The following is a 14,951-nucleotide window of genomic DNA, read 5'->3' as shown; positions in this document are numbered from 1 at the left end:
ATGCTCGATGATCGTTTGCCGCAGCTGGTATTAGATTGATGTTATTTTTTGTACATATTTTTTTACTTGATTACCTATATAGCAACCAGCTTGATCTATTCGTAATGAACAAGGAACTCCGTAGAGATATGTATATAATTATCTAAAAATTTTATAACATTAGAAGCGTTTGCATTATCAAAAATTTCAGCAGAAGGAAATTTCGAAAATCTATCAATACATGTTAAAATGTAAACCTCATGGCTTTTCTCATTATTTATAGGTCCTGCATAATCTATTTGTATTTCTTGATTTGGAACTATACATGATTTATTAGCTTGGAATTGCTTTGCAGCGATGATAGATTTTAAATTTTTACCGATGGCGGTGCAATATTTGCACTCTATTGATCGGATCAAGAGGTCGCGGTTCATGTATGGCCACCAACAATGCTTGGTCATACATACCATCCTCTAGCTACCCGGGTAACTGGCATGGAGGTCCTCGACAAGCGCATCGTTTAGAGCGTTGGGGATGGCCGCCTTCTCGTCCATGCACACACAACCACTGCTTACATGGAGATCCCCCCAATAGCTGTGCAGGTAGGGGTTTAGGGCTTTCAAGTGTTCTTCATCGAAGCAGATTATTCAGTCACTGACTTCTTTAAGCACTGCGCCTTTGCTTGTCAAAGATTCGATGTGTCCTTTATTAAAGACTTTGCCAACCCCTTTGTCAAAGGAGAGAACTCGAGGGCTATCGGTGAGCGGAGTTAGGATATTAGAATGCGATGAGAATTGGCGCGGCATGTTCGGAGTTGAGTTGTCCGTGAAGGAAACGCGAGGCGAAGTTCCGCTGGATCAATTCGAGGCTGATTTGCCTTTCATTTACGACACCTGTTGGTTCATTTTAGATGAGGTTTTTGAGTTTTTAATCGAATTAATTGAGAAAAGAGAAAACAACTGAATTTCAAATCGAGTTTGGGAAAAAAGCGACTTTTTTTATTTACCAATTGAGCATGATATTTATATAAGGTATGTGAATTTTGAGTGCTAATTAAGGAAGAAATTTGAGGCTTATTCGTGATTGACAAGTTAAAGTGGCTTAATTCAGTAAATTGATGTTGATTTTGATAAGTGAGTGGCGCCTTTCTGGTATTTGGTGAACCAAATAGTGCTATTTGAGGCTCAATTTGTAAAGGTGTATTTATAGTGTTTGTACTATGCGACGCGAATTTAGATTTAATTTGGTGGTTATTAGTGTGCGTTGCAAATTAGGCATTTGAGTTATGCGAAATATACGGCTGGTTAAATAAAAGGGGATTATGCCCAGCGAGTGTTAATTTTTTTCTGAGGAAAGCGTACTCGCGAAGCGAAATCATGATCAGAAAGAGTATAATTGGGAGTATCTAAATTCAGAGTATCAAATGGTTGGGCAGTTGCTAATTGATTTTGAGTTAAATGTACTTGCGGAGCATGTATGCTATTAAATTTTGTACAATTAATATGGTTGGAAATTTGATTAAGCCTTTGTTTGGCGAGTGATTCCTTTTTTTGAGTTAAGCATACGCGCAGTGCGTGTTCACTATCCGAATTTTTAGTTTTAAAAGAAGGCAGAGTAGAACGATACATTTGCGTAGTGAGTGCTGAATTTTTAGTTCATAAGCGTACCCGCTTTGCTGGATCACTATTTAAATTGGAATTTTGTTTTAAGTGTAATTTTGAACTATGACATTGAAGAGCGAGTGACATAGTATCTTTTGTTAGTAATTTAGGCTTAGCGAAATCTATTTTCAATTCTTGTTCAGTATGTTGCTTGCCCGAACTTTGTACTCATAATTTGTTTTCGTGATAAAGTTTATTAAGTGTATTAGCAGAAATATTGTGTTTCTGTTGGAGTAATTTTGCATCACTGTGTATACGCGATAACGTCGCAACTAAGAATTCCTCATTATATTTTGAAATACTTTTGCCGGCTGATAAGGGTTGTGGGATATATAATCAACAAGTCCCATCTGTGCGCCTGGCAAATGTTTTATTTTAAATTGATAAGGTAAAAGTCGATCAACCCATCGTGATAAAAAGTGCTCGATGATCAGTTATGATGGAAAATTATTTGCCATAAAGGTAATTTTTAAAATATTCTATAGACCAAATCACTCCAAGAAGTTCAAGTTCATTAATACTATAACGTTCTTCATCTCTAATTAAAAATCTAGATGCAAACGAAATCGGTTTCCAACCGTTGACTGTTAAATGTTCTAATGCTGCTCCGAGACCGGAGCGAGAGGCATCACATTTTATACGATTTTCAAGTTGTGGATTATAATGAATGTTTTCTGTGTGATTCGCGATTCGCGTTTTTATAGCATTAAAACGTTTAGTGTTTTCGTCAATCCAGATTTATTTTGTGGATTTACGAAGGAGTGGTCTGAGAGGATGACAAAGTTGAGCTAGGTTGGGGATAAATTTGCTAATAAAATGAACCGAACCTAAGAATGAGCGTAATCTTTTAAGTGTATTAGGTGGTTGTAGTGAAAGAATTGCCAAAGTTTTAGTTTATAGTGCTGATGTCCCTGATTGGGTAATATTATATCCCAACCAGGAAATTTTTTGCTTCGCAAAATGACATTTTGGAAGATTGATCCGAAGGTTATCCGCGTCGTTTCTTAAGACAATCTAGTACAAGTTTAAAATAATCTTCTTCTGAACCTTTCCTTGCAATCAATATGTCGTCCAAGAAACAAAATGTGTTTTAAGGCCACTTAACATATAGTCCATTGCCATCTGAAACTCGGCAGGTATGTCAGTAAGTCCATAAAACCTTGTTTTAAAATGGTATGTGCCTGTCATATCGCCACTCTATACGAGTTGACTATACGCGTATTTAATATCTATAGTAGTGAAACAGATTTCATCCACCAGTTCTGTTTTATAATCCGTTATTATTTGTGATATAGAGTCCATAAGTGTTTCAATAGATTCTCCTTTCAACTGTTTAGTAGTGAGAAGCATCTACCTATCAAAGGTAATGTTTCGATGACAAATGAATGTAGATTCCATGATATTACAAAGTTCTACCGTTGTCAATATGTCCATCTAGAGATGCGGGTTTCTGCTACATATGATCCGTCCTCCTTCGGTATAGCATTGATCCTGTTTTTCGGTCTGCCGGTGTCCATGGCTTGTCTCCACACATGATCCCTATCTCCATTTGTTTCTAGGCATCGATTTTCCCCAATTCATTTTCAGTTGCGCGTTTCTTGCTAATTTTTCTCATTCCGAATGAGCTGAGGAACCTGTTATTGTGTTCTCGTAAATTGGTTCTAACGGTAGTTGAACATTTTCGGGCTTTGGTTCGAGCAAAATGTCTAACGCAATGTTTTCCTTCGCAAGAGGAGCCAATTTTGCCTGCTTCTGCCATTTCTCCCACTTCAATGGAGGATCGATCTGCACTCGGTTTTTTCCAGAAAGGCTCAATGCCAAGTGGGGTACGTTTTTGCGTCGCTGACTGCGCCATGTCGTACACAATCAATATTGTTTACTTGATCTTGGACTGCGAATCACGTCAGTACTTCTGTTTTGCTTACTTGTGCGGCGAGTGCACTTAACACAGTTCTATAATTGAATTCGCTTAGCCAACCGCTTGTCAATTACTTGTCTATTTTACTCAGCTATTGAATACGACTGACAAGAAATAAATTAAATTGGGCATTTGTACTCGATGTGCAAAACTAAGAGAATGAAACTGAGTACAAAGTGGGTTCTCAGAAGTCACAACAAGCTTGAACAATAATTTCCCGATGCGGGAATTAGGGTAACAGACAAACACATGAAATAATAAATAAACTAAACTTGACTCTAACACATGCCCTCCAAGATTAAGTACAATCAATAAATAACTACATCATATAATAATTTTACTGCACCAAATAAATGATTGAGTACAACAAAATGCAAAGACGACTTAGCGAAATCTATTTTCAATACTTGTTCAGTATGTTGCTTGCCCAAAATTTGTACTTATAATTGGTTTTCGTGATAAAGTTTATTAAGTGTATTAGCAGAAATTTTGTGTTTCTGTTGGAGTAATTTTGCATCACTGTGTATACGCGATAACGTCGCAACTAAAAATTCCTCATTATATTTTGAAATATTTTTGCCGGCTGATAAGGGTTGTGGGATATATAATCAACAAGTCCCATCTGTGCGCCTGGCAAATGTTTTATTTTAAATTGATAAGGTAAAAGTCGATCAACCCATCGAGATAAAAAGTGCTCGATGATCAGTTATGATGGAAAATTATTTGCCATAAAGGTAATTTTTAAAATATTCTATAGACCAAATCACTCCAAGAAGTTCAAGTTCATTAATACTATAACGTTCTTCATCACTAATTAAAAATCTAGATGCAAACGAAATCGGTTTTCAACCGTTGACTGTTAAATGTTCTAATGCTGCTCCGAGACCGGAGTGAGAGGCATCACATTTTATACGATTTTCAAGTTGTGGATTATAATGAATGTTTTCTGTGTGATTCGCGATTCGCGTTTTTATAGCATTAAAACGTTTAGTGTTTTCGTCAATCCAGATGTATTTTGTGGATTTACGAAGGAGTGGTCTGAGAGGATGACAAAGTTGAGCTAGGTTGGGGATAAATTTGCCAATAAAATGAACCGAACCTAAGAATGAGCGCAATCTTTTAAGTGTATTATGTGGTTGTAGTGAAAGACTTGCCAAAGTTTTAGTTTATAGTGCTGATGTCCCTGATTGGGTAATATTATATCCCAACCAGGAAATTTTTTGCTTCGCAAAATGACATTTTGGAAGATTGATCCGAAGGTTATCCGCGTCGTTTCTTAAGACAATCTAGTACAAGTTTAAAATAATCTTCTTCTGAACCTTTCCTTGCAATCAATATGTCGTCCAAGAAACAAAATGTGTTTTTAAGGCCACTTAACATATAGTCCATTGCCATCTGAAACTCGGCAGGTATGTCAGTAAGTCCATAAAACCTTGTTTTAAAATGGTATGTGCCTGTCATATCGCCACTCTATACGAGTTGACTATACGCGTATTTAATATCTATAGTAGTGAAACAGATTTCATCCACCAGTTCTGTTTTATAATCCGTTATTATTTGTGATATAGAGTCCATAAGTGTTTCAATAGATTATCCTTTCAACTGTTTGGTAGTGAGAAGCATCTACCTATCAAAGGTAATGTTTCGATGACAAATGAATGTAGATTCCATGATATTACAAAGTTCTACCGTTGTCAATATGTCCATCTAGAGATGCGGGTTTCTGCTACATATGATCCGTCCTCCTTCGGTATAGCATTGATCCTGTTTTTCGGTCTGCCGGTGTCCATGGCTTGTCTCCACACATGATCCCTATCTCCATTTGTTTCTAGGCATCGATTTTCCCCAATTCATTTTCAGTTGCGCGTTTCTTGCTAATTTTTCTCATTCCGAAGGAGCTGAGGAACCTGTTATTGTGTTCTCGTAAATAGGTTCTAACGGTAGTTGAACATTTTCGGGCTTTGGTTCGAGCAAAATGTCTAACGCAATGTTTTCCTTCGCAAGAGGAGCCAATTTTGCCTGCTTCTGCCATTTCTCCCACTTCAATGGAGGATCGATCTGCACTCGGTTTTTTCCAGAAAGGCTCAATGCCAAGTGGGGTACGTTTTTGCGTCGCTGACTGCGCCATGTCGTACACAATCAATATTGTTTACTTGATCTTGGACTGCGAATCACGTCAGTACTTCTGTTTTGTTTACTTGTGCGGCGAGTGCACTTAACACAGTTCTCTAATTGAATTCGCTTAGCGAACCGCTTGTCAATTACTTGTCTATTTTACTCAGCTATTGAATACGACTGATAAGAAATAAATTAAATTGGGCATTTGTACTCGAGGTGCAAAACTAAGAGAATGAAACTGAGTACAAAGTGGGTTCTCAGAAGTCACAACAAGCTTGAACAATAATTTCCCGATGCGGGAATTAGGGTAACAGACAAACACGTAAAATAATAAATAAACTAAACTTGACTCTAACACATGCCCTCCAGGATTAAGTACAATCAATAAATAACTACATCATATAATAATTTTACTGCACCAAATAAATGATTGAGTACAACAAAATGCAAAGACGACTTAGCGAAATCTATTTTCAATACTTGTTCAGTATGTTGCTTGCCCGAACTTTGTACTTATAATTTGTTTTCGTGATAAAGTTTATTAAGTGTATTAGCAGAAATATTGTGTTTCTGTTGGAGTAATTTTGCATCACTGTGTATACGCGATAACGTCGCAACTAAAAATTCCTCATTATATTTTGAAATATTTTTGCCGGCTGATAAGGGTTTTGGGATATATAATCAACAAGTCCCATCTGTGCGCCTGGCAAATGTTTTATTTTAAATTGATAAGGTAAAAGTCGATCAACCCATCGTGATAAAAAGTGCTCGATGATCAGTTATGATGGAAAATTATTTGCCATAAAGTTAATTTTTAAAATATTCTATAGACCAAATCACTCCAAGAAGTTCAAGTTCATTAATACTATAACGTTCTTCATCACTAATTAAAAATCTAGATGCAAACGAAATCGGTTTCCATCCGTTGACTGTTAAATGTTCTAATGCTGCTCCGAGACCGGAGCGAGAGGCATCACATTTTATACGATTTTCAAGTTGTGGATTATAATGAATGTTTTCGGTGTGATTCGCGATTCGCGTTTTTATAGCATTAAAACGTTTAGTGTTTTCGTCAATCCAGATGTATTTTGTGGATTTACGAAGGAGTGGTCTGAGAGAATGACAAAGTTGAGCTAGGTTGGGGATAAATTTGCTAATAAAATGAACCGAACCTAAGAATGAGCGTAATCTTTTAAGTGTATTAGGTGGTTGTAGTGAAAGAATTGCCAAAGTTTTAGTTTATAGTGCTGATGTCCCTGATTGGGTAATATTATATCCCAACCAGGAAATTTTTTGCTTCGCAAAATGACATTTTGGAAGATTGATCCGAAGGTTATCCGCGTCGTTTCTTAAGACAATCTAGTACAAGTTTAAAATAATCTTCTTCTGAACCTTTCCTTGCAATCAATATGTCGTCCAAGAAACAAAATGTGTTTTAAGGCCACTTAACATATAGTCCATTGCCATCTGAAACTCGGCAGGTATGTCAGTAAGTCCATAAAACCTTGTTTTAAAATGGTATGTGCCTGTCATATCGCCACTCTATACGAGTTGACTATACGCGTATTTAATATCTATAGTAGTGAAACATATTTCATCCACCAGTTCAATTTTATAATCCGTTATTATTTGTGATACAGAGTCCATAAGTGTTTCAATAGATTCTCCTTTCAAAGCATCTACCTATCAAAGGTAATGTTTCGATGACAAATGAATGTAGATTCCATGATTTTACAAAGTTCTACCGTTGTCAATATGTCCATCTAGAGATGCGGGTTTCTGCTACATATGATCCGTCCTCCTTCGGTACAGCATTGATCCTGTTTTTCGGTCTGCCGGTGTCCATGGCTTGTCTCCACACATGATCCCTATCTCCATTTGTTTCTAGGCATCGATTTTCCCCAATTCATTTTCAGTTGCGCGTTTCTTGCTAATTTTTCTCATTCCAAATGAGCTGAGGAACCTGTTATTGTGCTCTCGTAAATTGGTTCTAACGGTAGTTGAACATTTTCGGGCTTTGGTTCGAGCAAAATGTCTAAAGCAATGTTTTCCTTCGCAAGAGGAGCCAATTTTGCCTGCTTCTGCCATTTCTCCCACTTCAATGGAGGATCGATCTGCACTCGGTTTTTTCCAGAAAGGCTCAATGCCAAGTGGGGTACGTTTTTGCGTCGCTGACTGCGCCATGTCTAACACAATCAATATTGTTTACTTGATCTTGGACTGCGAATCACGTCAGTACTTCTGTTTTGCTTACTTGTGCGGCGAGTGCACTTAACACAGTTCTATAATTGAATTCGCTTATCGAACCGCTTGTCAATTACTTGTCTATTTTACTCAGCTATTGAATACGACTGACAGGAAATAAATTAAATTGGGCATTTGTACTCGAGGTGCAAAACTAAGAGAATGAAACTGAGTACAAAGTGGGTTCTCAGAAGTCACAACAAGCTTGAACAATAATTTCCCGATGCGGGAGTTAGGGTAACAGACAAACACATGAAATAATAAATAAACTAAACTTGACTCTAACACATGCCCTCCAGGATTAAGTACAATCAATAAATAACTACATCATATAATAATTTTACTGCACCAAATAAATGATTGAGTACAACAAAATGCAAAGCGACTTAGCGAGATCTATTTTCAATACTTGTTCAGTATGTTGCTTGCCCGAACTTTGTACTTATAATTTGTTTTCGTGATAAAGTTTATTAAGTGTATTAGCAGAAATATTGTGTTTCTGTTGGAGTAATTTTGCATCACTGTGTATACGCGATAACGTCGCAACTAAAAATTCCTCATTATATTTTGAAATATTTTGCCGGCTGATAAGGGTTTTGGGATATATAATCAACAAGTCCCATCTGTGCGCCTGGCAAATGTTTTATTTTAAATTGATAAGGTAAAAGTCGATCAACCCATCGTGATAAAAAGTGCTCGATGATCAGTTATGATGGAAAATTATTTGCCATAAAGTTAATTTTTAAAATATTCTATAGACCAAATCACTCCAAGAAGTTCAAGTTCATTAATACTATAACGTTCTTCATCACTAATTAAAAATCTAGATGCAAACGAAATCGGTTTCCAACCGTTGACTGTTATATGTTCTAATGCTGCTCCGAGACCGGAGCGAGAGGCATCACATTTTATACGATTTTCAAGTTGTGGATTATGATGAATGTTTTCTGTGTGATTCGCGATTCGCGTTTTTATAGCATTAAAACGTTTAGTGTTTTCGTCAATCCAGATGTATTTTGTGGATTTACGAAGGAGTGGTCTGAGAGGATGACAAAGTTGAGCTAGGTTGGGGATAAATTTGCTAATAAAATGAACCGAACCTAAGAATGAGCGTAATCTTTTAAGTGTATTAGGTGGTTGTAGTGAAAGAATTGCCAAAGTTTTAGTTTATAGTGCTGATGTCCCTGATTGGGTAATATTATATCCCAACCAGGAAATTTTTTGCTTCGCAAAATGACATTTTGGAAGATTGATCCGAAAATTATCCGCGTCGTTTCTTAAGACAATCTAGTACAAGTTTAAAATAATCTTCTTCTGAACCTTTCCTTGCAATCAATATGTCGTCCAAGAAACAAAATGTGTTTTAAGGCCACTTAACATATAGTCCATTGCCATCTGAAACTCGGCAGGTATGTCAGTAAGTCCATAAAACCTTGTTTTAAAATGGTATGTGCCTGTCATATCGCCACTCTATACGAGTTGACTATACGCGTATTTAATATCTATAGTAGTGAAACATATTTCATCCACCAGTTCAATTTTATAATCCGTTATTATTTGTGATATAGAGTCCATAAGTGTTTCAATAGATTCTCCTTTCAAAGCATCTACCTATCAAAAGTAATGTTTCGATGACAAATGAATGTAGATTCCATGATATTACAAAGTTCTACCGTTGTCAATATGTCCATCTAGAGATGCGGGTTTCTGCTACATATGATCCGTCCTCCTTCGGTATAGCATTGATCCTGTTTTTCGGTCTGCCGGTGTCCATGGCTTGTCTCCACACATGATCCCTATCTCCATTTGTTTCTAGGCATCGATTTTCCCCAATTCATTTTCAGTTGCGCGTTTCTTGCTAATTTTTCTCATTCCGAATGAGCTGAGGAACCTGTTATTGTGCTCTCGTAAATTGGTTCTAACGGTAGTTGAACCTTTTCGGGCTTTGGTTCGAGCAAAATGTCTAACGCAATGTTTTCCTTCGCAAGAGGAGCCAATTTTGCCTGCTTCTGCCATTTCTCCCACTTCAATGGAGGATCGATCTGCACTCGGTTTTTTCCAGAAAGGCTCAATGCCAAGTAGGGTACGTTTTTGCGTCGCTGACTGCGCCATGTCGTACACAATCAATATTGTTTACTTGATCTTGGACTGCGAATCACGTCAGTACTTCTGTTTTGCTTACTTGTGCGGCGAGTGCACTTAACACAGTTCTATAATTGAATTCGCTTATCGAACCGCTTGTCAATTACTTGTCTATTTTACTCAGCTATTGAATACGACTGACAGGAAATAAATTAAATTGGGCATTTGTACTCGAGGTGCAAAACTAAGAGAATGAAACTGAGTACAAAGTGGGTTCTCAGAAGTCACAACAAGCTTGAACAATAATTTCCCGATGCGGGAGTTAGGGTAACAGACAAACACATGAAATAATAAATAAACTAAACTTGACTCTAACACATGCCCTCCAGGATTAAGTACAATCAATAAATAACTACATCATATAATAATTTTACTGCACCAAATAAATGATTGAGTACAACAAAATGCAAAGCGACTTAGCGAGATCTATTTTCAATACTTGTTCAGTATGTTGCTTGCCCGAACTTTGTACTTATAATTTGTTTTCGTGATAAAGTTTATTAAGTGTATTAGCAGAAATATTGTGTTTCTGTTGGAGTAATTTTGCATCACTGTGTATACGCGATAACGTCGCAACTAAAAATTCCTCATTATATTTTGAAATATTTTTGCCGGCTGATAAGGGTTGTGGGATATATAATCAACAAGTCCCATCTGTGCGCCTGGCAAATGTTTTATTTTAAATTGATAAGGTAAAAGTCGATCAACCCATCGAGATAAAAAGTGCTCGATGATCAGTTATGATGGAAAATTATTTGCCATAAAGGTAATTTTTAAAATATTCTATAGACCAAATCACTCCAAGAAGTTCAAGTTCATTAATACTATAACGTTCTTCATCACTAATTAAAAATCTAGATGCAAACGAAATCGGTTTTCAACCGTTGACTGTTAAATGTTCTAATGCTGCTCCGAGACCGGAGTGAGAGGCATCACATTTTATACGATTTTCAAGTTGTGGATTATAATGAATGTTTTCTGTGTGATTCGCGATTCGCGTTTTTATAGCATTAAAACGTTTAGTGTTTTCGTCAATCCAGATGTATTTTGTGGATTTACGAAGGAGTGGTCTGAGAGGATGACAAAGTTGAGCTAGGTTGGGGATAAATTTGCCAATAAAATGAACCGAACCTAAGAATGAGCGCAATCTTTTAAGTGTATTATGTGGTTGTAGTGAAAGAATTGCCAAAGTTTTAGTTTATAGTGCTGATGTCCCTGATTGGGTAATATTATATCCCAACCAGGAAATTTTTTGCTTCGCAAAATGACATTTTGGAAGATTGATCCGAAGGTTATCCGCGTCGTTTCTTAAGACAATCTAGTACAAGTTTAAAATAATCTTCTTCTGAACCTTTCCTTGCAATCAATATGTCGTCCAAGAAACAAAATGTGTTTTTAAGGCCACTTAACATATAGTCCATTGCCATCTGAAACTCGGCAGGTATGTCAGTAAACCCATAAAACCTTGTTTTAAATTTGTATGTGCCTGTCATATCGCCACTCTATACGAGTTGACTATACGCGTATTTAATATCTATAGTAGTGAAACATATTTCATCCACCAGTTCAATTTTATAATCCGTTATTATTTGTGATATAGAGTCCATAAGTGTTTCAATAGATTCTCCTTCCAAAGCATCTACCTATCAAAGGTAATGTTTCGATGACAAATGAATGTAGATTCCATGATATTACAAAGTTCTACCGTTGTCAATATGTCCATCTAGAGATGCGGGTTTCTGCTACATATGATCCGTCCTCCTTCGGTACAGCATTGATCCTGTTTTTCGGTCTGCCGGTGTCCATGGCTTGTCTCCACACATGATCCCTATCTCCATTTGTTTCTAGGCATCGATTTTCCCCAATTCATTTTCAGTTGCGCGTTTCTTGCTAATTTTTCTCATTCCAAATGAGCTGAGGAACCTGTTATTGTGCTCTCGTAAATTGGTTCTAACGGTAGTTGAACATTTTCGGGCTTTGGTTCGAGCAAAATGTCTAAAGCAATGTTTTCCTTCGCAAGAGGAGCCAATTTTGCCTGCTTCTGCCATTTCTCCCACTTCAATGGAGGATCGATCTGCACTCGGTTTTTTCCAGAAAGGCTCAATGCCAAGTGGGGTACGTTTTTGCGTCGCTGACTGCGCCATGTCGTACACAATCAATATGGTTTACTTGATCTTGGACTGCGAATCACATCAGTACTTCTGTTTTGCTTACTTGTGCGGCGAGTGCACTTAACACAGTTCTATAATTGAATTCGCTTAGCGAACCGCTTGTCAATTACTTGTCTATTTTACTCAGCTATTGAATACAACTGACAAGAAAAAAATTAAATTGGGCATTTGTACACGAGGTGCAAAACTAAGAGAATGAAACTGAGTACAAAGTGGGTTCTCAGAAGTCACAACAAGCTTGAACAATAATTTCCCGATGCGGGAATTAGGGTAACAGACAAACACATGAAATAATAAATAAACTAAACTTGACTCTAACACACCCTCCAGGATTAAGTACAATCAATAAATAACTACATCATATAATAATTTTACTGCACCAAATAAATGATTGAGTACAACAAAATGCAAAGACGACTAAATTTTAATTCAGGAAAAAAGTGAGATCTCTCAGCTGAGAACAAGTTACAAATTGACAGAAAGGATAAAGATGTGGCAAAAACTCATTAAAAACAACTGTCTTTCAATGACAATTTCAAAACGTTTTGAAAAAAAAAACATCAAAATACTTAATTCGTAGTTCATTGGGATTTGAAATGCACACATCATTCTAAGAAAAAATTACAATCATAATAAGACTACACAATAACAACAAAAAATGGAAAACAAATTTTCACAAACAGCGTTGAAGCCACGTGCTTTTAACTGAACCTTTAGTATCTTTAGGTCTTCAATTGCAAGTCCTTGGGACTGATAAATAAATAGACAGTAAATTGGAATAAATACAGTTAAAAAATATTCCATTAAATAGCATGAAAAAACCCGGAAAAAATAATTTAAAATAAAGCGCCTTACAGAAATTGAATAAATTTGTTTTGTAAAGAACACATTTAGGCCAAAACTAGCCTAGCTATTGCAGCAAATGCTTCAACAAAATTTAGTTTTTCCACTTGTTTGCGAAATTTAGAATTTGACAAAAAGGCCAATCAAATTATGATTTCTTAATAATAATCGGGTTAAATTAGGAAAGGCCGGCCAATTGTCAATTCCGCATCACTCTCAGGAAGCATAAGTAAATCTGGCCCTCTTTGGAACTTGAGAATATTGTGTCAGCAGTTTTTTGGTTTGTACATTTGACAAAATTTAACAAAATGCGCTTTAGGTGCATTGTTGGTGCGTTGTTGGTGAAAATTGGCTGAATTTTTGAAAAATTTATGCAAAATCCTGGCCAAAAATTAGGACGAAGCAGTTCAGCAACACCCCTCTGTCTTTAAAACTACAACCAATCACTATTTGTAACAATACTGAAATAATTTTTCGCAAAATTGAGAAAATAATTGAACACAAATCCGGCAAACTCAGTAGAAAAAGCGAAATTCGAAAAAATTTTAATTCCTATTTTCGATGCTGGACGGGCGAAAATTTATATTCTATAAATAATCTATTTTCTATATCGATAGGCAAAAATTGGCTGAACAAAAAACCTATTTGAATATATACTTCCTCCCCCACTTAGGTGGTTCGATACAAATATGTAACGACTTTTGATACAGAGAGTGGACCGCAGAATGATTAATTGGTGGCAAAGTCAATTTTAAGAAAACTGTGCTAATGTTTCCTACTCTTGCTTACGTTTTACGCGTCTGGCATATAATGGGCTGAAATATCTTGCGGACGCACTTTAGCGATCCCGCTTGTTAGATATAGAACCTATGGTCAGCTGTAGCTTTTCGACAGGCCTAATGCAAATCTAGTTGATTTTTGAAACCAGGAATTTAAAATAATCACTTATTTTTAGCTCCCCAATGAAACTAAAATTCCTGCACTTTGTCAAAACGTGTGGTGATATCTTGACAACGTTGGAAAAAGTTGAAAGATATTGAGATATTGTTTTATTTTGAAATCAATTGCCTGGTTTCTTATAATCCAAGAGATAATCCAATTTTTTTTAACGGAAAGAACTATTTAATTCTTCATGACAATTAAAATGACTACTTTTCATTACTTTTTAGGAAAGCACAAGTGAACAACAGTTTTCTAGACCATGAGTGCAATATCTGATCGTGAAATGCATTATTTGGCTCTTTTCAGCAATTGCCCCCCTTTTGTGAAAGGGGTGGCTATTCTTGAATAGAATTTAAGCGAGCGATTTATTAACCAATCAGAGACGACTAATAACTTTCCACGGTGTCAGGACAATTTACCTAATTCCATTTTACCCAATGCCAATATACCTAATGCCATCTTACCCAACCTGCCATTTTACCCAATGCCAACTTACCCAATTTACCCTATTGCTAAATTAACCAGAACGTGGGACTTGATATGAAACAATCACAACCGAACATGGGATTATAATGTCCCCAAATATTAAAAATCATCCTTGAAATAGTGACTGCTAATTTGTAATCGGATAATTGAACGAAAAAATCAAAAAGCATTGGGTAAGTTGGTATTGGGTAAAATGGCAGGTTGGGTAAATTGTCGTAGGGTAAAATGGCATTGGGTAAATTGTCATGTAACCCTTTACACGTATGCGCATACTATGTTGAACTGAATAGAACAAAGTGCGCCATGTTATGTTAAATTAGCCGAATTGGAATACAAAGCGAAAAGAATTTCCGACTGGCGGGGTCGTGGGCGCGCGTCGCGGCTTCGCCGCGATAACCGACCCGCGATTTCCGGATTACATCCCACAGCGAATGAGGGCATGGCCGT

The sequence above is a fragment of the Convolutriloba macropyga genome, chromosome 10 (assembly GCF_964194025.1).
Source record: "Convolutriloba macropyga chromosome 10, txConMacr16.3, whole genome shotgun sequence".
In the NCBI taxonomy this organism is placed as follows: domain Eukaryota; kingdom Metazoa; phylum Xenacoelomorpha; order Acoela; family Convolutidae; genus Convolutriloba; species Convolutriloba macropyga.
The sequence above is the reverse complement of the archived record's forward strand: the minus strand, read 5'-3'. Positions refer to the sequence as shown.